Source organism: Phyllostomus discolor, chromosome 8 (assembly GCF_004126475.2).
Source record: "Phyllostomus discolor isolate MPI-MPIP mPhyDis1 chromosome 8, mPhyDis1.pri.v3, whole genome shotgun sequence".
Lineage (NCBI taxonomy): Eukaryota > Metazoa > Chordata > Mammalia > Chiroptera > Phyllostomidae > Phyllostomus > Phyllostomus discolor.
The window spans coordinates 103,211,006-103,235,069 of NC_040910.2; the positions used below are offsets into that span (position 1 = coordinate 103,211,006).

The following is a 24,064-nucleotide window of genomic DNA, read 5'->3' on the forward strand; positions in this document are numbered from 1 at the left end:
TTCCTAGGTCCACCAGCTCCAACAATGTTCTCAAAATATTGAAATTAATCAATGAGTGCCATCAGCTGCATTTATTTTCAAAGAAATGAAGGAGGGGAAATTTATCTATAAAATAAAGAATTATTGCATGGGTTTTCTTAAAAAAAAAAAAAGAGAGAGACTTATGCAAATAACTCATGCCTTCAAGCTCTGCAAAAGCAGTCTCCCCTCCACACAGGTAACTGTATTTGTACTCCCTGCCGCGGTGAGGTGGGCAGGCGGTGGGCAGGCACCGTCACCTCCACTTGACAGGTGGGGAGACTAAAGCAGGGAGCAGAAGCAGTGACGTCTGAACAGAGGAGGGGGCTTCCCTTTGAAGGAGGTCTGTTCTTGGTCGGGACAGGGTCCTGGGGCCAGCAGCCTGGCGCCCCCTGCCTGACCAAATGGCTGGGGTGAGGCTAAGGGGGTGGAGGGGTGGAGGAAGGCGACGGGGAATCAGACACACTTGCCCAGACTCCAGCAGAGCCTGTGAGGGCAACACTGAAAGGAATCGGAGAAGGTAACCTGGGGCATTCAGTCTGTTGGCATCCCTGGGCCACGCTGGAAGAAGAAGAGTTGTCTTGGGCCACACACTAAATACACACACACTAATGACAACTGGTGAGCAAAAATAAAGGTTTTAAGTAAATTTATGATCTTGTGTTGGGCCGCATCCATTGCCATCCTGGGCTGCGTGTGGCCCATGGGCCGCGGGTTGGACGCCCCTGCCAGTGTGAAACGTGACGGAACACTGCACCCCCTCTTGCGCTCTCCCCCCCAAAGGAGGATCAGGATGCAGGGAGGCTGCTTTTATGTAAAAAGGATGAAAGCCGTGTTTTCCCAGGCTGGAGAAGCACGCCAGGATGGAAGTTCAGGCACAATTAATTTCCAGGACCTGAGATTAATACTTCATCCTGAAAAATTGGGCAAAAAAGTGTAGGGTCTCTAGTTCTGTACCCCCTTTGTTCTTGTGGGGGTGTGCGTGGAGTCTCGCTTAAGTTCTGCCTGGATACACGGAGAGGCGCTAAGGTTGCAGCAGGTGGGGCGGAGACAAACGAGGGGCTGGAAGGAAAGGAGGGGACAGCAGGGAGAGACCAGGAGGCCCGGCTGAGAAAGGGCCCAGGGCCTGGGGAAGCTCTTGCCTGCCCCCCAAGTGCCCATGCCCAAGCACATCGAAAGTGGAGCTTTCCAGAGGATTCTCAGCCTAAAGCTCAGACCCTGGGCAGCAGCGAGGAGTGGGGAACTGGAGTGTCCCAGGGCGGGTGGGCTCAAGGGACCAATTGGCATAGTCCAAACCTGCCCTGCGCAAGCTGCCGAGAGCTCGGGGTTGCGAGAGAAGTGAGAAGCTTCCCCGATGACATGCTTTCTCCTCCTCCTCCTTTTTCTGACTCACTTCTTCCTTCCACTCTCCCTAAAACCACCGAATCCCTTAGGCAGCTGGGATCAACATAAGCTAGAAGCTGATCCGTGTACAAGGGAAAGAGAGGAGCCTGGAAACAGCAGAACCTGGGAGAGGTATCCGTGTACAGGGCAAATGAGGGGAGCCTGAAAACAGCTGAATCTGGGGAGCTGGAATTGCCTAGTGAGAGAACAAGGGGGTTCTGGAAACTGTCGAACCCAGGGAGGCCGATCTGTGTACCGGGGAAACATAGGGGAACCTGGAAACAGCAGGAACTGGGGAGACAGTTCGTGTACAGGGGGGCAGAGAGAGCGAGAAGCCTGAAAACAGCGGAAGCCGGGAAGGAAGATCCGTGTGCAGGGGGAGCGGGGGGAGACTGGAAACCGCACAATCTGGGGAGCGGTGGCAGTGCACAGCCGGAGCTGGGCAGCCTGCAAACAGGGGCTCTCGGGGGAGGATCTGTGTGGGGGCACGCGGCGGGGGGTTGGGGGAGCCTGGGGAATCTGATGAGGGGCTGCGGCAGGAAGACACGCAAACACGGGAGTGAAGTCAAGAGGCGGTTGTGTGAAACGGGGCACAATGGAACCCCTTTCCTTGTAGGTTTGAGTTAGACCTCTTGGAAGCCCCTTCTTCCAGGCAGGGCAGGGTAGGGAGTAGATCTCCAAAATGGGGACCCAGCATCTCACTGGGCAAGAAGAGAAAGAAGGGTCTTTGTGGACCGTTGCTGTCCTGGTCTTAAAGTGAGCAAAGCCTGGAATTCCCGAGGGGAGCTTAGGAGTTGCAGGGTGGGAGGTGGTGGGGGGGGGGGGCCGGTGAGGAGCTGTGGTCTGCCCCTCACCCCTTCACCCCACCCCCGCCTCCCTCCCTGCCTTCTCCCCCACCCCTCACTGCCAGGGACAGGCCTTTCTCCTTTCCACCAACCAGCCTGACCTTTCCCCACAGCGGTTCACGTCTGAGTGACAGACAGACAAAGACAGAGCTGCAGACAATGGGTGGAAGGAGGCCCCACAAAAGCTCCCTCCCCACCCACCACCCCAGAGAGGCCCTGGGCTGGTCGAGGGGAGCTGTCACTTCAGTGCAGCTGCCTTCAGGCGACAGGCCTTCCAGAGACAGGGTGACGACAGGCTGGGAAAGGCCTGAGATTTTTGGGATTCTGCCTGGGCCTCTTGGAAATCGGAGTTTCCCAGCCACGCAGGGCCTCTGACAGAGGGAAGGGAAGGGCACTCGCAGTCACCGGAGCAGAAAGCAGAGCCGGTTCCACTATTCTGTGGCTCTAGGGCCAGTTCTGGTCCCTCTCTGGGTCCGTTTCCCCATCTGTAAAATGATTGGTGTAGATCCCGAAAGGCCCCTGCAGCCCTGACAGGAAGATTCTTAGTAGACTCGGGAGAGAGATCGCTGAATAGCAGCATTTCTTCCCATTCGCTGATACTGCTCAGGGCTTTGCAGGCAAACTCGGGGAGGAAGCTGGCACTCAGGATGCTGTGGGCATGTTGAAGCAAACCTTCCCACTTCCCATCACTCCGAGGGCGCCCCTTCCTGGAAACGTTTTGCTCCCACCGCCTCCAACATCCTGGCCTGTGACTCCTGCCTGGAATGTGGAATCGCCCGAGTCTTGTTCGCCTGCCCCTTCTGCTCTGGGCTGCTTCCGTGCTAGCCTCACCCCAGTCCCTTGTCCTCTTTTGCCGGTGGCCTCTGTTATGACCCTGTTTCTCCTGGAGCCAGGAATGGTTGGAAGGGGAGTCCTGTTTGGGATCTTGCAATGAAGACTCAAAGTCTCAGGGAAAGGACCCTCTTTCCTGCCCCACCCCCACCCCCCAAAATACCTCACTACCACCCTTGCCCACTGCCAAGGCTGGAGAAGGGACACAGTGCATCGTCTCTTGCCAGGCTGCCCACTGTAGTCACCTAAGACCACCTGTAAACGAGTCACCCTGGGCTTGGGAGCATGGTAAGCCTGCTGAGCGTGTGAAAGTGACCAGGGGCCTCCCTCGGGTCAGGCCTGCGTCATTTGCGTACCAGGCCTGTGCCGCTGCTTTCCTCCCTTAATCTGAGAACCTCTGGGACAGAGCTTGGACCGATGCTCCGTTCATTCCAGAAACCCTCCATACCTCCATCTGCGCAGGAGGAACCATTCCTAGAACTTCCACAGTCCGAATGGAAGACTCCTGCCCAGGTGGAGGGGGAGCTAGGATCACCTGACCTCAGGGACCTCAGGTGACCTGCCTCAATGTAACCAAGAAGGAGGGCGGAGGGGTAGTCCTCCGGGGGCAGTACTGGGAGCTGGACCCCCGGGGTCCGGTACTACCAAAGGTGGGCTCAGGTGCACAACCGGGGCTGGTCATTCCTAAACGCAGGAATACAGGGCCTGTCTCCCCCTCATTTTGCCTCAGCACCATCAGGGATGCACGGGCAGTTCTTAATGAGTCCCAAGGATGTGGGAGCCGGAGGGTAGTCGGCTGGGCAGAGGAGAGTGGGCTCCACGGGCCTCAGAGAGGGGGGAGGGGAGGGCATCTGATTAGAATCAGGGCCATATGGCGAACGCTGAGGAGATGGAGGTAATCACTGAGCGGGCGAGACAGCGTGCTCCGCGACAGCAGGCGGCCCGGCCGTCGCCATGGCAACCGCGGCCTCCGGGGCGCGCGGCTCAGCGCAGCATCGCGTCCGCGACGGAACATCTGCCTTGCACCCGGCTGCTGGGAGCCGGGGGGCGCGGGCGCGGCTGCTCCCCCACCCCGCAAAAAAGAAACAAATTAGGCCAACTGTCCAATGAGGGGCCGCAAATGTATTTATTAATGCGAGGGAAAGGTTGTTCCGGAGCGCAGTTTGATTAATGTTTGAGTCTTCAGCTTGTCAGTCTGGTTTTGTCTCCTGCAAAAGGGGAAAGGGAGGGGTGGGGTGGGGGGCTGGACGGGGAGTGGGGAGGAGAGAGACAACAAAGCGGGAGGGGATGTTAATAGCCAAATAGGCTCTTTTTCATGTTTCCCTCAGCCTGCCACCCTTGATGGATGGCTCAGACAGAGACCGGAGCGCATCAGGGAGACGCAAGCCCCTCCGGAGGGCTGGGGGAATGGAGGAGGGGGCGGGGGCCGCTGGAGCCGGGCTGGGGTCTGTGGGGAGGGTACTCCTGAGGGCTGCAAGGAAAGGAATGGCCCTAGGAAACTGGCAACTCCTGGGGAAACCGAAGGAAAATTGCACACACTGTTTACATGTCTCCCCAGTTTGCAACCTATGGGCCCCGAGACAGCACCAGAGGGCGGAGAACAGGGGTGCATGTCCCCTCTGGGTTACAAGGAGCGCAAAGAAGATTTCGCCCGAGGGGTTAGGGATGCGAGAGGGGAGGTGAGCAGGAGACTATGGCTTCGAAGTCTCCCTGTTTCTTCCTTTTCTCCACAATTGTCTTGATTTCGCTCTCACCCCCTCCCTCTGCCATCTTTCCCATCTTCCCTTTTGGCTCCATCTTGCCCCCTTTCTCTTTGTCTCTTCTCCCATTGTTTCTCTCCTGCCTCTTCCCCTCCTCTCCCGGCGACATCAGCTGATGTGATAGGGTCTGCCTGGATGCATGTCTGCTGTGGACACAGCCTGAACGCATCCAATGCTTCCCATGCTCTTTCCCTTCTTTTCCGGGGTCATGGGAGAACTGGGAGCCCCATCGGAACCCCAAACTTGACCTGAATTATGGAAACCCTCCTCACCAAATCCTCCTCAGCCCCGCCCACTAGGAATGTGGGGTGGAAGCTGCAAAGTGCAGATTTCTCGCAGGCCTGAGATTCTGAAACCCAGGAGGGGGCCTGTAAACTTGGACTGATCCGAGGGCAGAGGCTTGCTCTTTTCCATCCTTTGACAAAACACAACACCAAAAGAAGAGTGGAGCCCTCTCAAGCCCAGGCCGCATTCTAATGTGACTTTGCAGCCTATTTCATTTTCCTGTGCAAGGAAGGACTGAAGGCGTGCTTCTAAAGAGCTTTGCAAGGGTGAAGTTATTAGACAGTGCAGGAGCTGCTCAAGCAGATCAAAGTCTCCCTTTCTTTGGAAGATTTTCATTATCATCAGCATCACGATTGTTATTATTTGAAGCCTTGGCGGTGGGATTATCTTTTTTTATGTGTGTGGTGGCTAAGAGCAGGGACTCTGAATCAGACCATCTGGGTCGAATCCTGGTTTTGCTGCTTACCGGCTGGATGACCATGGGAAAATTAGTCAGCTTCTCTGAGCCGCAGTTTGCTCCCCAGTGACGTGGAGATTATCCTGGTCCCTAGGTCGCTGGGCTGTGGGAGGGATACATGCAAGACTCCACATAAAGTGCATAGCACTGTGTCTGGTCGTTATTATGGGTGCAATACATGTTGGCTGTTTTTATTTATTTAATTTAAAAGATTTTATTTATTTATTTTTTAGAGAAAGGGGAAGGGAAGGAGCAAGAGAGGGAGAGAAACATCAATGTGTGGTTGCCTCTCACATGCCCCCATCTGGGGACCTGGCCCACAATGCAAGCATGTACCCTCACTGGGAATCGATCTGGCAAACCTTTGGTTCTCAGGCTCGTGCTCAATCCACTGAGCTACGCCAGCCAGGGCATTGGCTGTATTTATTATTTGGTTATAGACCCTTTACAAACAACTTCTATGATCCCCAGCACTGAACGTTCATTGCGTTCCAACTATATCAACGGTGTTACATTAAATATAAGATAGGAAGAGATAGTGTGGCTCAGCTGGTTGGAGCATCATCCCGTAGCTAAAAGGTTGCAGGTTCGATTCCCAGTTGGGGCATGTGTCTAGGTTGCTGGTTTGATCCCTGGCTCAGGAGCATACTAGAGGCAACCAATTAGTGCTTCTCTCTTCAACTGATGTTTCTCTCTCTCCTTTCCTCTTTCCCCTCCTCTCTCTCTAAAAGCAATGAAGGAATGTTCTTGGGTGAAGATAAAAAAAAAAGATGGGACCATATTCGTAGGAGAAAGAGTAGATACACTAAAATTACGAATCATCTAAAGGGTCATACGCCAAGCACCATATCAGTGGTACAGATGCCAAGTGCAAACACACAGCTCAGAGGGGAGGGCTGCAGGACCCGGAGCCATGGAGACCAGGAGACAAGGTCTCTAAGGAAGCAAGGGTTGGAGTGGAGTGGAAACGGGAATGGGTGTCAAGAGCAAAGACTAAGAAGATGGCTTGCTCATGGATGAAGGAGTCCGGCTGGAAACGAGGAGGGTATTGAACTGTGGATACAGATGTGTGTGGATGACCCTAGTGGCAGTCTGTAGCATGAAGTGACAGGAGAAAGACTGGAGACCAGGGGACCAGTGAAGCAGGCCCTGGACCAGAATGAAGAGAAAAGAAGGAATGTGAGAAGTGCGAAAAAGTTTGACTGGATATTAGGGAGAGATGGAGAGAAACAACGATTAAGCATTAAGTTCTAAGGCTTTGAACTTGGGTGCTGGGAAGGAAACCTACAGAAATGCTGGTCATCGTTAACTTGAGTTCTCATTGGAGCCCAAGCTGCCTCAGTTTAGCAGTTGGCCATCCAGCCTGCTGCTACGTGCTTGTTGATGTGCTTTCACTTTTATTGAGTGTCCACTGTGGAGCGAGTACAGTTGGGAAGTCAAGGTTAACCCTCCTCCATCAGCCTGATGCATGTTCTGAGTAGTTGGGAATCGATTACCCAGTTCATCTTTGTTTGTCCACCTATATCCCCCATGACTGATCTTAGAGGTTAAGGGTTCATCTTATGGCAGATACAAATAGCCCTTTTGGGGGGCTAAACCTGGGGCTCAGCTCCAGCAGCCCAATACTTTCAGTGTGTAGTTTGACTATCAAGTGATGAGGCGAATTTATAAGCAAATGCGCTAGGAGTCATTCCTGTCTTTGAGGACCTTCCCTCCAAAATCATCTCACCAGGGATGACTCCTAGTCATTGCTTCCAGATGCTTCCATTGCTTAAAACATTTGTGAAGCCTTCTGGGGAATTGCCTTCATAGTCTGCAGCACATTCGTTTCGCTGTCCTCAGAGATACCAGTTCTTTGTCCTTGGAAGGTGTGGTGGTCTGACTGTTTTCTTAAGTTGGCACTTTTCAAAAAATTTCCAAGTTGCTTTGAGCAAAATGTTGAGCTGAAACCACGGCCTCCCGCTGCAGAGCATGAGAACTGAACACAGTGCGACCCGGGCTGGCCCCGGGCTGGGTGGCAGGGGTGGAGGTGGGGAGAGCCATACAGGACATTACCGGGGAAGCTGATGGAATTTGACCGTGGACTGTGAATTACATGGTAGTCTTGCAGCAATGTTAAATTTCTGGATTTTGCTAATTACACTGAGGTTGTTTGTGTCAGAGAATGCCTTTGTTCTTAGGAAGTACATACTAACATACTTAGGGGTAAAGGGACACCATGTCTCTAACTTAATCTCAAAAACTTCGGAAAACATATGCCTGTGTAAACACGTGAATAGAGCAGGATAAAGCAAATGGAAGCAGATGTAAACAGTGGATGAATCTGAGTAGAGAGAACACGGAAGTTCTTGGTGCTATTTTAGATACGTTTCTGTAAATTTGAAATCCAAATGAAATGTTACCGAAGAGCCCCGGCTGGGTAGCTCGGTTGGTTAGAGCGTTGTCCTCCTCAACGCCAAGGTTGTGGGTTCAATCTTGGGTCAGGGCAACCAGTGAATGCTGAGCAAATGGACCAACAAACCTCCCTCTCAAGGAAAAAAAAAAATTTTAAGTTATCAAAGAGAAAAACACTACAGCCTCCCTTTGAAGGAGAGAGACAGTCAGACATAGATTTTTTTTTCCAAAATAATCCCCTCAGAAGGTGTGATGCTCTTCAACACTTCGCTGGGGATCGGATGAAGACACGGAAGATGAACTCATCACGCCTGGGGATGACACAGAGCTGGTTACCGTGGTGGGGAACAGGATCTAAGACCGAGGCAGGATGGGGACACTGGCTCATGATCATGCTCCAAATGGTTATTTGATTTGAGTTAGATGGAATTTAAAAGGGTTCAATGACATGTTTGATACTTATCGCCAAAATTATTAACTCAGTAGAGATGAGAAAGGTGTGGCCTAAGGGTGGCATGCACCCCAAACTGTACGTTTAGCTGACTGCAACCTCCATATGCTAATGACGTAAAAACCACTATGATCTGTGGCTGCCATTAACAAAATCACATAGTCAGAGCTGCGTTAATAAAAATACAGTCTCCAGAACAAGGGGGGAGATATGCTTTCTCTGTCTTGTGCCCATTGGACTTAATCTAGAGCATTCGATTTAGGCCTGGGGCAGTATTTACAAAGAAGAGCATTCCTGATAAAAAAAAAAGGGACACAGAGAAGGAAGAGAAAGACATTTTGAAATAAGAGCATTTGAGGAATAACTGAAGAAACGAAGAACGCTTAATTTGCAAGGGTTCCTGCTGGCTGCCTTCTACAGTATTTGGACCAGTAGTGCCCATTGCTTCGCAAGGTGAAAATAGGACAGCGAGATGGGAATTACAGGGGGACTTAGTATGAGAAAGAATTTTCTAAACAGTCTGGAAATGGAAAGGAGTTACCGAGTAAGGCAGTGAGTTCCGTGTCACTGGAGTTATTCAAAGAAGGATATTATTAAGGCTACTGTAATAAGAATTCTTGCAGCAGAAAGGACTCCAGGTTAGGTAAACCTCCTGGTCCCTTGAACTCCAAAACTCTAGGTAATCATGGGTCTGTTTAGGGAAAAAAATGCAACAATAGCAAATGTCCCAACCTCGTTGATCTGTGGTCTTCGTTACATCATGTTTACGGAACCGCCCGCAAACCTAGCACTTGCATGAGGGCTGGGGAAGCCAGACGAAGGGCCGCCGCATTCTGAGTTCTCCCTGCTTCTCTGGCCGGGCCTCTTTTCCAGCCTCCCATCTGTCCCTTGGGGGCCTCTGTGGAGAACTTCCCATTATCTGCCTGCAGGCTGGGGTGTCCCCTGAGAGATCTGTAATGGCGAAAATGCTAGGTGGCCCTGGTGGGCGTGGCACAGTGGATTGAGTGCCAGCTGGCAAACTGAAAGGTCGCCGGTTTGATTCCTGGTCAGGGCACGTGCCTGGGTCGTAGGCCAGGTCCCTAGTTGGGGATGTGAGAGGGAGGGGGTCTAAAAAAAAAGACAAGAAAAGAAAATTCTAGGTGAAGTACCAGTCTCCCTCTCCAGGCTGATTTAAACCCACAGTCCACACTTGCTTTCTGAGCACAGTCCCCACATTTGAGGTATTTAGTGGGGCCCCCAGCACTTCTGCTCAAGGGAGCCAAGAGCGGGAGTGGTGTCCATCGGTGGTATATGTGAGTTCTCGGGCTCAAGTGAACCCCTGAGGATGGCCTGCAAATCTTAAAACCAAAGGAAAGTAGGAAACACAGATAAGAAATAGGCCCCTGTTTCCCGCTGTAATCACCGCCCCCCCCACGACTCCCGAAATTCTTTTCTGTTTTAATCACAAGAAGAATGATTAGTCCGCCGAGGAAGGATAGGGGGAGAAAGCAGATGAGTTTTATCTGGCCGGGGTCTGCCTGAGCCGCCGCCATGTGACTACCTGGCTGACCTGGGGTCTCCATCACGTCCCCGCCTGTCCACAAGACGGATCAGGCTGCCCTTCTCCCCCGCCCTCTGCCCCAGCCTCATTCCAGCAGAGGGTTGCTAGGGTAATTACAGCCTCCTTCTCTCTCTCCCTCCTTCTGCCCTACTCCTTGGGGTCCTGGAAATGTTTTACTTTCCCAGGGGACTGAGAAACTTGGTCCATACTGTGGCAAACTAGAATCCGGAAGGAAGGCTCTCGCCAGCAGAACTGGTGAGGCTGGAGCCTCAGAAATCATCCCGAATTTTCACTCAGTGTTCCCTGGGAACCCACTGCTTTGCTCTTCCTCTCAGCCACACAGGAGCTGTCCCCGCACGTTCAGACCCTCTCGGGGACTACAAAGCCGCTCCCTCACCCAGGCCATCTCTCACACTCAGCACTGGGTACACACACCTGGGTTTGAACCCTAGTTCTATCTGTTGCAAGCTGTGTGACGCTGGGCAGTTTGCGAAATCTCTCCAAGTCAATGATTCCATTTGTAAAATGAGATTAACACTACCCACCTCACGGAACTTTTGTGAGGATGCAATAAAATACTATCCACAAAGCTCTTAGCCAGTCATGGGCAAAGTGAGTGCTCAAAATACAGCAAGTGTCACTCCTGAGGCTGCCGTCTGCCTGTGCTAACTGGACAGAACAAAAGGAGCTGGTGAGGGTCAGGGAAGCAAACCGGGAGGGAAGATCAAAGAAGAGACGTTGAAAGGGACGGACGTGGTTAAAGGAAGGAGGGATGCGAAGAAGGAGAGGGGAGACCGGTGAAGGGAAGGGAAAGGAAAAGAAGGACCCCCAGAGAGTGGCCTGCAGAAGAGAGACAGCCAGAATGGACGGAACACTCCAGAAGGGAAAAGGAACAGACAGACGGCAGATAAGGATGGACAGACAGAAAATGGAATGACAGCGATTGGGGGGTGGGGGCACCCAGCTGGTGTGGGACGGACCAGAGGTGCTGGAGGAGACAGACAGAAGGCAGAGAGGGAAATGAGGGGGGAGGTCAGAACGGGATGGGGAACAGGGGCAGGACAGACAGACTGGGAGCGAGTGGGGAGACAGACAGACAGACAGATGGCAGGGACAAGAGGGTGCCCTGGGTTGCCTGCATTCTGCTGTGTTTACCAGCTAATTGAGTTAAATTGTTGTCAGAGATGTAATTAAAGGGTAGAGAGAGCTCTCTGGCAGGCCCGAAACAGATGGAGGGGGCTTTAATTGGTAATTAAATTCTTCCCTGGCAGCTGAGGAAGGAGCTTGTGCTTCAGCCTCACAAGGCCACGGGTGGCCTTCCCCCCACTCCTGGCCCCTCTCAGGGGCTCTTTGGGGAGGGGGCTGGGCTCTACACACCAGCAGTCTGGCAGGCAGGAGGCCTGGTAACTGCGGGAGAATGCCAAGGCAACGCTTCTTCCCTGCCCTAGCTGGCTCAGCTCCCAGGGGCCGAGGCAAGCAAACTCGCCCCCCCCCCCCCCCCCCCCCCCCGCCCGCCTCTTCCTGACCTCCCCGCTCCTACCCACCAAACTAGCTTTGACCGGCGAATTCCTTTGCGGCTCCTATTGCTTCGCTTGGGATCACGGGGAGGAATAAGGGGCCCTGGCCCCTCACCCTGACCGGCTAGGGAAGGGTTAGTTGGTTTAGTCAGGGACTCAGGCGGGCCCAGCTGTTGGCATGGCTCCCATGAGCCTCTTGGCATCTGCCCCCCCGCCCCCCCCGCCCTCCCCTCCAGGAGCCACTGTGCAGAGATTCCCTGCTGCCTGGCCCATCTCTGTGTGGTGCTGACTCGGCCCCATCCTCTCCTCCCCTCCCCCCAACCCCCGCCCCCGCCCCTCAGCAGCAACTAAGATGGGATGGGATCAGCAGCCTTGATGGGCAGATTGGTTCGACTCTCTAAAATGTGGGCATTTAGACTAATCAGCTTTCAACTCCAAATCTCAGTCTGACCTGCATTTCATTGGAGAAGGACCCTGGGGATGGCAGATTTCCCCGAAACCCACATCTTCTCGACATGTTCCACTTCAGAGAAGAGATAAGGAAAAAAAAAAAAGAGCAAAGAGACAAGGCTTTTAAAAAGAAAGCCGAAAGGGAAGTTAGGCAGAAATAAAACGCCAGATAGACATTGTGGAATTATTGTGAAATGCATAGCGGACCGCGAGTGTGTAACACAGGCCCGCTCTGGCAAAAGCAAGCTCCGGGCTGGATGCATAAATAAGAAACCCGGGGGTCACTCTCTCATTCCAGCTCAGCTGATCAGACAAAAGTTCTTTGTCTTGCTCCTGGCTCCCTGGAGCCCAGAGAGTCATGGAGGAGCTCAGAGGGTTTTCTGGGAAGGGCCTCGGAAATGACAGGAAGGTTCCAGAGGCACAATGCCGGGCTGTATGGGTGTTCACCCGTCTCACGGAGGCTGGCTTTGCGGTCTTACCTTCAGCCCCACATATGCTGTTCTCGCTACCAGGAACTACGCTCCCCACCCTTTCATCTCTCTTTCTAGACTATTCTAAGGCCACAGCCCCCCCCCCCCCACTTCTTCAGGACTCTATCCCTCACGCCTTGCCCCCTACCCCACCATCTCCCCTATCCCAGCATCCCAGTGTTGCTGGTTTGGTTCTGACGCCCACACAGTCTGGAAGCCCAGAGGCTAAGGATCACGTACATCCATTTAGCTGACTGCTGTCTCCCCAGCGCCTAACATAGGACATGGCTCGTAGTAAGCGCGAAAGGAACCTTTGTGGAACGAAGAAACAAACTCAGAACGTTCAGTGCGCGGACAAACTCAGAAAATGATTGGTAAAGTCGTCCAGAGGAGAGGGCTAGCATTGTGGCAGAGATATATAGGTCAGTGGCAGGGAAGCAAGCGCTTTCAAAATCTTTCTGTGTTTACTAAGGAAGAAGGAGGGAATTGCCTTCAGAAATGGAAAGAGGACAAAGCCTCATCAACGGTCAACCCCGAGTGTAGCTCTGTCTCCACCACGGGCACCATCCGTACAGGAGAGGGAATTTCATGGTTCCCCAACAGCAGGACCCCTCCTCCATCGGAGACTTCTAAATCAGTAAGGCTAAGGGCAGGGGCAAGAAATAGCACTTGTTAAATCTTCCCGGGTAATTCTGGTGACTGGCAGATTTAGAAACCACTGAAGTAAATGCCAGGATTCTTTCAGCTACAAATGTTAGATTTCCTTTCCTTTTGCTTGCTGCGCCCCGACTCCCACCCCTGCAAGAACAGATCAGCCTGGCTGATTCTAGGAGGCCTGCAAGAAAGCAAGCTCTGGGAACGCTGACTTCCGTGCCCTTCGCAGTGACTAGGCGAATGTGGGAGTGACAGTTGGTGTTGACTGGACCTTTCCCTGCACGCGGAATGAGGTTATGGTCCCTGGTGGCCACCCTGTATTTTTTGCATTGAAAAGACCAAAGTTAAAATGAATATGATTTTAACCCCAGTGTAGCAGCCCCATCCCACAAAATGGTACTGAAATAAAAAACTGTCAAGGTCAGGGGCTTCTGGAACTAAGGGGGAGCCCTGCGTTTCATGTCCGGTCTGCAGCTCTCCTGGTTGGGACTGTCCTCACCATAGACTGATAAGCTCACCGGGCTTCCCCCAGATGCACGGCTCCAGCTCTGTCTGTGTCTGAATGGACCCAAGAGGACATCCCTTCCCTTCACCCAGGAGGTCAGGGGACAGTTTTGGGGAGGGGAGGCCAGAGGAGATGGATGGCGTGCCCTCCCTTAAAGCGAGTCCATCTTCCTGCCACCCAGGGAGGGGCCTCCTGGGGCAAGACCTCTCCCGAGGGTCCCTGCTTTCAGAAGCCACCTCAAGGCCTTGGGACTTCAGGGTCCAGTGACTCCTGGAATTGCTTCCCGTCTTCTCAAAGCCAACTAGCCCACACAGGCAAGTCTTCATTAGCCAAATGTAGTTGTAAAATGCAAGCCTCTTTATTATTCTTTTTTAAAAAAAGATTTTATTTAGCCCTGGCTGGTGTAGCTCAGTGGATTGAGTGCTGGCCTGCTAACCAAAAGGTCGCAGATTCGATCCCCAGTCAGGGCACAGGCCTGGGTTGTGGGCCAGGTCCCCGGTAGGGGGTGAGCCAGAGGCAACCAATCCATGGATCTTGCACATCAATGTTTCTCTCCCTCCTTCTCCCTCCCTTCCCCTCTCTCTACAAATAAATAAAATCTTTAACAAAAAATTAAAATAAAAGATTCTATTTATCTTTAGAGAGAGGGGAAGGGAGGGAGGAAGAAAAACATCTATGTGAGAGAGAAACATCAATAGCGTGGTTCTCGGACACGCTCTAACCCAGGATCGAACCCACAACTCAGGCAGGTACCCTGACTGGGAATCAAGCTGGTGACCTTCTGCTTTGCAGGACGACGCCCAACCAACTGAGCTACACGAGCCAGGGCTCTCTGTTAGCCTTCATCCTCCCACCCGCATCACTTCCATGGCCTGTCACTGAGACTCGCAGCATTTAGATCTGCAGTGGCCCTCAGGCTGCTTCTGGTCTGACAGGTCGCAAGTCCTGGATTTGGCCAAAGCGTGGCGAGGAGGGGGCACTCCGGCGTCAGCCAAAGCGGTGCTGTGTTCTTGTACAAGGTTGGAGCCTGGGCAGCGGGGTGCTGGTGGAAGTTTTAACGGTCGATTCGCACTTCTCGCTGGGGTGGGAGTGGAGAAGTCCTGATGTGTAGCCTTCGCCAGTTCCTGTGGCGTAAATCCTCCTGCCGAAGCCCGTTCCAAGCTACTGACCAGAAACCTCTCAACGCAAGGTTGGGAGATCAGCACAATGGGGTCTCGGGAGCTCCTGGGGGCCGGGGCCCATCAGCGAGTCTCGGCACTCGTTCTGGTCCTTTTATCCAAAAGAAGTGTGAGGACCACTGACTAGCATCACCTGTTAAAGATGAGGCACCTGAGGCCCAGAAAGATGAAAAGAGTTGCTGCGAGCCCCGGTCACACGTAGCTCCGTTGATTAGAGCGTCGTCCAGCTGTGCCAAAGTTGCAGGTTCGATTCCCTATCAGGGCACATACAAAAGAACCAGCCAATGAATGCATAAGTAAGTGGCACAACCAATCAGTGTTTCTCTCTCAAAAATCAATAAATTTAAAAACATTTTTAAAAGGAGATGCTGAGGGCCCCACAGCTAACCAGGACCAGAAGCCAAGCCTCCTGACCCCCTCCGGGGGAACCTCCTGAAACAACACTGCAAACGCCGCTGCGGAGCCTGTGTCAGGAGGCAGGGAGGGACCATGAGTCACCGCAGGCAGCACCAGCGCAGGGACCCTGGGGAGGACCGGCCGCAGCCGCGTCAATACCCGCGGCCAAACCCTCGGCCAAACCGTCTTGCCGCCGGCCTTTGCTTGGTGCCCATTCGGTGTTTCTCCTGACTTTTTTTTTTCTGCACTCAAACCTCTTTCTGCCTTTAAAGTCATTTTTATTTTCGATTAGAGCCGACATTCAGTATTATGTTATATTTGCTTCAGGTGTGGTTAGGCATTTATATAACTGATGAAGCGGTCCCCCGATCAGTCTCGTCCCCACCTGGCACCACACAGAGTTATTAAAATATCATTGGCTGTATTCCCCGTGCTTCTCTTTACTCTTCAGGAAGAAAATGAAGATTCAACCGTCAAAAAGCCTCAAACTCAAAGAGCGCTATGTTCAACCAACCTCGTTCCAGTCCTCAGGGAGTGACTCACTCCCCAGGCCCCACTAGGATGACCCTGGAAGCAGCCTCCCCCTCTCCCCAGGTGCCCAGGCTCCCAGGGCTACTGACTGCCCCAGGGCGATGATGCATTGTATGTGGTTGGGGGAGAGGGGACTGGGCCAGTACAAGCCCCTTTCAGAGGAGCCCAGATTATTTTAGCTGCTGTTGCATTTTCTCCCTGGGGAGAAAAGAAAGCTGGGAGTGTGGTGGATGCTAAGAACAGGGACATGGTTTTCTAGAATCCTGGATTCTACCTCTGGCTCCGCTGCTAATTTGGGGGGTGTCTTTCCCCTAAGGCATCGGTTTCCCCACCTGTACACTGAGAAGTGAGAATGGAGGCTTCCCAGCATCTCTTTCTCCTAAAAGTCCACGAATCACTAAGGGGGGAATGTGCAAGAGGCCACCCAATAACGCTTCTTCCCCCCACCCCCTGCGTTCCGCCCTTTCTCTGAAGACAACGCCCCAGAAAGGCTCCCTGCCTCTGGGTTCTCTGCACGCACGCGGGCAGCAGACACAAAGTCTCCTGGACTGCCCTGGGGCTGCCCCAGTCCCGCAGCTGCTCTCCTGTCTCCTAGTGACTCTTTGTGTCTGTGCTTCTTCCCAAGGAGCTGGGGTCGCCGTGACAAGAAGAATGAGAGGGGGGGTCATCCCCAGCTTCTGCCCATCTCTCCCCACACCCCTCCCCGCCGGTCTAGTTTGCCGCTGAAGGGGAGGGAGGGTGTGGGTGGTGACGGCAGAACCCTGTGACACCCCCCCACCCCTACCAGGCTGTCCTGCACCTTCTCCTCCCCCCCTTCCCCTTCACAGAAGGAAAACGGGCCGGGGCTAAGCAAGGGCCATTATGGCCGATGCAGCCCTGCTGCTGTCCCATAGAGCCCAGCCCTCCCCCGCCAGATCTCATTAAAGGGTCGCTGCTTATGCTTCCCAGCCGCCCCCCATCCATCTTTGGCCACGGATGACAGACTGGGCCCGGGGGCTGATGTCCAGCAGGTGACAGGGTTAATGGCAGAAGAGGGCAGAGGGCAGAGGCCAGCTAACTCACAGTGTCGGAGGGCAGCCTGGGGAGGCCCTGGGTCTATTCCAGCTGGGCAGCCCCTCAAATTACAGCACCTGGGGGAGGGATATGTTCTGGACCCATCCATCCCCGGGGAAGCTAGGTGGGCAGTGTGGGCCATCTTGGGAGCAGATGGTCGGAGGAGAGACGGTTAGCCTGGGAAGAAGAATGAAGAAGCTTAAGAGGGGAAGAAGGGCTAGAAGGGGGGGATCCTTTTCTATGTGGGCTCAGTGAAAAAAAAAAATGCCTCTTGGATCCCTGGATGCTCTATGGCGAGAAACACGTATTTTGCTGATGGGTATGCAGTCAGGTGAGTGTTTTGGGTTGGGTGCCCGTGACCCATTCTGTTCTCCCACTCACTGCGTGTTCTAGTGGCCCAGCACCTGGTTGGGAGCCAGGTTCCAGGGTTAAACGATGCGGATCCAAATCCAGTGTGGGTTCATGTCCTCCCCGTGTGAGTCCGGGTAAGTTACTTAACCCCTCTGAGCCTGAGGTCTCCATCCGTACAGTGTGGATCTCCCGTAACCAGCTCCCATGAGGATGACGCGACACCGTGCGTGGAACACACAGCACCTGGTCCACTGCACGTGTTCAGTGCACATAGCTGCTCTCGGAGGCGGCAGTGTCGTTTTCACGATCGGATCACCTTTGCCGCCTCTCACTCCTCCCCAGGCTTTTCCCAGGCCTTCTGCTCGGGACCTCCCGTCACGGGAGTGACCTCCTACATGTCCAGGATCACCTCCTGGCCTGTCCTGCTCACTCCCAGGGAGCTGCTGAGCGCTGCTCTGGAGGCAGCTGTGCCCCTCACCCCCCCCCCCACGGGAGGCCCCACAGGGCCAAGGGTTAGTCCCTCCGAGCCTTTGAAGCCCCCAGGAAGGGAGGGGCTGCCCTGGGCTCCTCCCGGCCACCGTGGGAGGAGAGCTGAGGAACAATGGACAGTGGAGGGCCGGCTCCAACGCTGGACAGCTGGCAGTCAGGCAAGGGGGTGGGGAAGGGATGGGGGCGGGGCGGGGGGGTGGGGGCATGATCTCCCAAAGCAAGCAGAAAGTACAAGAGAGCTGGTAGTCACTGTCGTCCCCCACAGGGACCGCAGGTGTGGAGGGGGAGAGGGATTGTTGCCACGTTGCCTGGACTGAAGTTGTCCAGAGCTCTCCCAGAAGGGGGCCCTGAGCCCCTCCTCAACTGCAGGGATCCCTCAAGCACACCCCGCTCTCAGGGTGGGCAAAGCAGCCAACTAACACTGTTCTGCCCTCCTTTCTGAGCCTGGATGGAATGGCTCCCCCGGGTGCTGATGGCCTCCATTAGGTCCTCAATCTTGCGAGGATAATGCATGGCCCAGGCTGGGCTGGGGGAGGAGGCGGAGGAGCTGGGAAGCAGGACGCAGGGGCCTGAGCAGAGTACCAAGCAGCTCAGCCTGAGGCTGCCCCTCTTGACCAGCAAACCTGGGCTGGGCCAGTGAAGGCAGCAGGGGTGGGGTGGGGTGGGGCGGGGTGGGGGTCTACTCCCATCCTCCACAGTCGGTGGCCACCTCTGCACCATCGTGCCAATTCCACCAGCTCCCTGTGGCCGAACTCCCAGAGCCTCGGGCGGGCTTCTCCTCGGGGTGTCTCCTTCCCAGGGCCGTCGTCAGCCGCGTGTGGTGCCAGGGTCCTTTGGAAGCAGGAAACAGCAGGATCTGCTCCCATGGGACTGGATCAGAATCCTGCTCAGTTTGGAGCCTCTGAGGACAGCCCAGCAAGACCAGAATAAAAACGCCCTCGATGGCGGTGGAAAGACTCAGGACGTGAGAAGAGTCTTCCCTGTCATTGTCTAGCCACAACTGCCACCTGAAACCGAGTACAACACACTCTTCCAAAGGGAGTGTCATTACGATGTGGCCTGCCTGTTGCTGAATCCCATCCTCTTCCGGATGCTGCTCTGCCAGTTTCCTCTGGGGACGGGGTAGGGGGCGCGGTTCATCCCTCCCCAACCTCTTCTTTGCCCTCCGCTGGAAAAGCTCTTCACGGCCAATCAGAGCCCTTCCACACCTCTGGGCAAACCTGCGTCTCCCCAGGTTGCCAGCTAGGAGGCAGCCCAGCCCAGCAGTCAGGGGCTGGGGCCCTGGAGTCAGACAAGTCCGGGCTGCCAACCGGCGTCCCGGCTCACAGGCCGTGTGCCCTCCGGCAAGTGGCTGAATTTCTGGGAGCCTGAGTTTCCTTTTCTACTAAACGGGCATTAAACTAGAATCAGCAAACCCACTGGTCACGGGAATCCATTAAATGAGATCATTCTAACGTAAAGCATTTAGCACACCGCCTGGCACATTATAACATGCTTAAAAGTGGCAACGGGAAAAAGTTTTGTTTTTGAAACCCCTATTTTATAGGTGAAGACAATGAGGTCCTGGAAGGCGATAGGTTGGGCCTCATCATAAAAGTAGAGATGGTGACAGGAACCTTCCCGCCCCGCCCAGCCGGCTCTGTCCCACCCTCCCACCCCGCCCCTCCGCCTTGCCCCCCACTCCCGACCCCAGCGCTGAGCAGGCCGGCCCCGCTCCAGCCCCCGCGCCCCCCTGCCCCGGCCAGGCTGGCTCGCTCCTCCCGTCAGCGCCGAGTGGGAACGTCCGTGGGAACCCGAGCAGCCATCGGAGTTCGAGGCCCGTCACTCATCCGCCCTGCTCCAATGGAGGGGCCGTGCCGGGACAGTCACAGTAATAAACCAGCCGGCGATGCTCTCATAAAGCACGTGGTGGTTGGGGGGGTTGGCTTTGTTTGTTTATATTTATTTTTCTCTTCAGGAGCAAACGGGGCCACAGAGGGAGAACATTAAATTATCTCGCAAAATGATTCCGGTAATAAGCTGGGCAGGTTAGCAGGGCTGCCGGCGGCTCCCGCCTGACCCCCTCCGACCTTTCTGAACTCCTCTCTCTCGCTCGGCCTTGTTTTGTACGGGGCAATCCCTCCCCTCTGGGCTAGCCCTGCCTCTCATTTGGAGCTGCTGTGCGTGTGGGCAGAATGTGCGGGTTTTTTCCCATCAGCCAAGCGAGTAAGAGTGATCATATATTATTCTTGGCCGGAAATCAGAACATGCCCTGTGACGTGGAAAAAGAGAGGGGACTTGTAGGGACTAAGGCTTTGAATATTTGGGACAAGCACCGTTCTGGAAAACTGGGTCCACAGAGACCCGGCGATAACATCAGTGATAATCACAACTAACATGTACTTCGTGCGGGTGGAGTGCCAGCTCGCCCCTTTTCGTGTGCGAACCCCTTTGATGACGACCCCCGGCAGCAGGCACCGTCAGGACTCCCATGCTACACACGAGAAGAGCGAGGTCTCCCGCTGGCCGGTCGTGGATCTGGGATCGATTCCCAGCCCCGTCCCGACTTCCCGGCTGTGTTCCCACCAGCTACGCCGCCTCAAACGCTCTCCATGGGGATGTGGCTTCTTCGCATTTAACTGTCCGAGATGGAGCCCCCCCCTCGCCGCGGCCCGAGTTAACGAGCTGATTCCCGAGGCCCGAGAACTCCGTCCTGCCTGGCGCAGGCGCAGCCGCCCTGCCCTCGGTGAACCCCGGGCACTGTGCTGGGAAGCTTGTCCTGCGCCTGATCTCGCCGCACCAGTGCCTGTGAGGTCGGTGCTGTGATCGTCCCCACCTGCGGATGGGCACATCGAGGCTCAGAAAGGCAGACCTCAGGGATCAAGCACCAGAGTTCAAACGGGAGGAGGTGGGGTGGGGTGGGGACCGGCGTGCCTGGCTGCAGGCATAAGACTGTTTCGCCCCCCCCCAATTTATGCCAGGGATTTTATAGCTGTGATGCCCAGGGTAAGGTCTGACCAAGCCCCTTTGGCAGGAATTAGCCCATGTCTAAGATGCCCAGATGCCCCAGGGTGGGGTCCTAGGCCCAGGCGGCTCAGTCAGAGACAGGCAAAGATGGGAAGGCACAGGGAGTCTTTTAATTTTACATTAAAAGGGAAGGGCCCCTCCCCCAGGCCCCTCCCCTCCCCCTGCCTCAGCTCCCTTCCAATCACATCAGACACCCCAGAGGGGGCTTGACCTCTGTCCTCGGGGGAGGTCAGCCGGGGCGACCCTGCCTGTGTGCAGGATCCCATGAGAGAGGCCCAGCTGCAGGCCCCGAGGGCTGGAAGCGCACCCGGAAATGGGCCGGGGTCACCGAGGGCGGCCCCAGCTGAGGGAGGGGCTTCCCTGGCCCTTTGTGAGCGATGGGCAGGGGGAGATTAGTTCCACAGGCAGCCCCTGTGTCTCCAGAGAAAGGGGCTATTATGGAGCGACTCCGAACACAGGGCGCAGCTCACTCCACCTCCCCTTTTATCCCCATGGAGATGAGGGACGATGGGGGGAGGGGGGACCACGAAGAGAGTGAAAAAGGGAGGGAGAATTCTAGGCAGGTGAAAACGGGAGGAGATGGCAGAAGGGGGGTGGTGGTGGGAACCAGGGACAGGGAGAGGGGGGGCTGGCGGGAGCATGAACGCTCTTCCTCTTCCTCAACCCTTGGAGGTGGGGGGGGCTAGTGGGACCTCTCACCTTCATTTCTCTCCCATCACTTCCTCTCCACATGCTGCCTGTGGGGTCACAGACACTCCCAGGGAGGGGGGCGGCTACCCGGGCCAAGAAGGGTTTGCCCACTACGCTGCAGCTGGCCCTCTGACCTTCGAGGGTGAGGGGTCTGACCATCTGGGATTAAACTGCAAGACGGCCACATGGAGGGCAGCTGGTGAACAGCTGCTGGGCCGTGTCCAGCGCCTGGACACCCTGAGTGCTCTTAGGGTCACCCAGCCAGTGTCCCCGCCCTGGGCAGTGTCCCCACCAGACATCGACCCAGTGTCAGCCTGAGGTCTTCAGTGAGGGTGACTTTTTCACCGGCGCCCTGGGGAGCACCTCCCGTTGTCAGAAAGGGCTTCCTTGTGTTGGGGAGAAACCCGTCTCCCTCTGACCCGCAGGCCTAGCTCTGCCCTCTGGGATCCCACGGCGGGAAAGCGGAGTTTAACAAATACCATAGGGAGAGAGCATAAACGCCTGACAATTCTCGATGTGAAATATTTGGAGAAAGTTGCCGAGGAGGGAATTGTGTTGGGAAAAAGGACAATTCCAGCCATTGGAATGACACTGGGTGGGCAGAGGAGAGGCCAGATCAAGATGTCAGGGTCCTGGGTGCTGCTCTGATGTCCACTAGGAAGGTCATGGGCTGGGCCTGCGGTGTATCCCAGCAAAGGAGGCGCTTGCTGAATAGCCAGCCTGACGCAGAGACGGAGCTCAGAGCCAGAACTTGCTGGGGCACCGTGGCTGGCCTTGGGCTCTAGACCTCAGTATCCCGGCTACAAGCTGGAGAACCCTCCTCCATCCCAAATAGGATGCTCTTAAAAAGAGGGACCAGCTCCGAGCAAGCAGCCAGAGGCCCTGTGTTCTCATCAGAGATGTAGAAAGGAAGGGACCTCCCTCTTTGGGAGCTGGAGGTTTCCAGATGAAAAAATATATGAGATTCCACAGTTTGGATAGAGTCAGGGATTCAGGGCTGAGGGGAGGCCTTCCACGGGCAAGAGGACCAGTCCCAGCCTGCGTTCTGTCCACCCAGGAAGCCTCAGGTCTCCTTCTGGCCCCTGCAAGACTCTCCTTACCCAAGAGGGGTCAGCCATGAGGCTGCATGGTGCCGGGAGGATGGAAGAGGGACGGGAAGCAAAGTCCGCCGTTGTAGGAAGAACTTAGGGCTCTCTCTGTTACCTTGCCTTCCCCCCTCCTCCTGCTGCACCGCCTGCCTGCGGAGGCCTGGGAAGCAGGCCACATGGGCAGACATCCGGAGAATGTGCCGCTTAGGCGCACCGGGCACCAGAGATAAGCTGAGGCTTGTGGGCATGCTGACAAAGGCCACACCCTATGCTTAGGAGCAGTTGTTTCAAAATGCCAGGCCTCAGCAGATGTTGGAGGTGGCCCTGATTCTTGCATGAGACAGAGAGATAGAGAGATAGAGATAGAGAGAGAGAGAGAGAGAGAGATAGAGGGAGGGAGAGAGAGAGAGTGTGTGGAGATTCATCCGAGGCTCCCTGTTTGAATGGGGCAGAGCCTTGGCTGTCACGAAAGGCAGGCCTGCCTGCCTGCTGTTGTCTCTTCTCATTCAGCACTGGGGCTTCTGCCCAAACGCTCATGTCCAGATTGTATTTATGACTGTTTTAAGAAGGAGTGACAGAGCCTTTTAATATCCCTGACAGCCCGGGATGTTTTAATAGATGGCGGAGCTGGGCCGCGGGAGTGAAGGAAAGAGGGCTGAGTCGCTGAGCGAGCTGTCAGGCCTGGTTTCTATGACAGACCTACTGATCCACTCGACGACAAAATAAAATACGGGGCCGTGCCTGTCCCCGGCCCCGTCAGGCTGACAGACAGTCTGTCACTGTGGCATGTCATCTTCTACCTCCTAATCACTGGGGCTTCGGGGACCTGCGTGTAACGGGGAGTCCCTGCGGGATTCCCACCCGACTTGCCTCCCGAGCCGCAGGCCTCCTTCCCAGGCGCGCTGGCTGGTGCACTCCCGTTTCACGGAGTTCAGACGGAGCGCTTGCACCTGCAGGGCTCTGCCTCACCTGTTGCTGTTTGTTAGAGGTGACCACAGGTCTCATGGGACGGCTGGGCCACCTCCTGAAACAGACGCAGTGGGTGGTCGGGACGGTTGCACAGCAGTGGGAATGTACCTAATGCCACTGGACTGTGCACTCAAAAGGGGTTATAGTGGTCAATTTTACGTAATGAGCTGGGTCAGAGAGCTTCTCACACACACACACACACACACATAGTAGGAAACAGGGATACCTCAGATCTCTAACACACGTGTTTGACGGCCTGTGCCTATAACCTGTAGCAAGACCGGTCACACGGTCTCTACACCCATGAAACGCTCCACCCATCACTTCTTACTCCTGGGCCTTTTGCTCCCACCCTGGGCTCAAGGTTGATTTGGGGGCAAAAATCTCAAAGTTCCTTTTATATATACACTTTCCCAGCCCCAGTTTGGGGCCAGTCCGACCACCACGAACTCAGCATGTGGCTAAAGACACCCCGTTCACACCCTAGGCTTGACATGGTGGGTGAGGTCCAGGGGTCCTCCCACTTGTGGGTGTGTTTTTTGTTTTGTTTTGTTTTGTTTTTTGTAGGTGAAAGAGCAGCAAATCTAGGAGCCACTGGTCTGGTTCTTTCCTGGGGGGCTGGCAGGAACCAGAAAGAGAGCACGAAGGCCTCCCTTCCCCATGAGTTAGGGAGAGCAGGGCTGCATCTGCCCCACCCGCCCGGGGCTCCCCTCCCTCAGGCTCCTCTGCCCCAGTCCCAGGGGCTGCAATGCA

General features: G+C 55.0%; 1 long non-coding RNA gene across 1 annotated transcript; it reads left to right on the top strand.

Annotated features, from left to right (window-relative positions):
• Positions 1-592: 592 nt before the first annotated feature.
• Positions 593-23,532, top strand: LOC118502322. Its single transcript, XR_004905032.1, has 4 exons — positions 593-751; positions 7,943-7,946; positions 13,147-13,154; positions 23,522-23,532. It is a non-coding gene; the product is annotated as an uncharacterized LOC118502322 (long non-coding RNA).
• Positions 23,533-24,064: the final 532 nt, after the last annotated feature.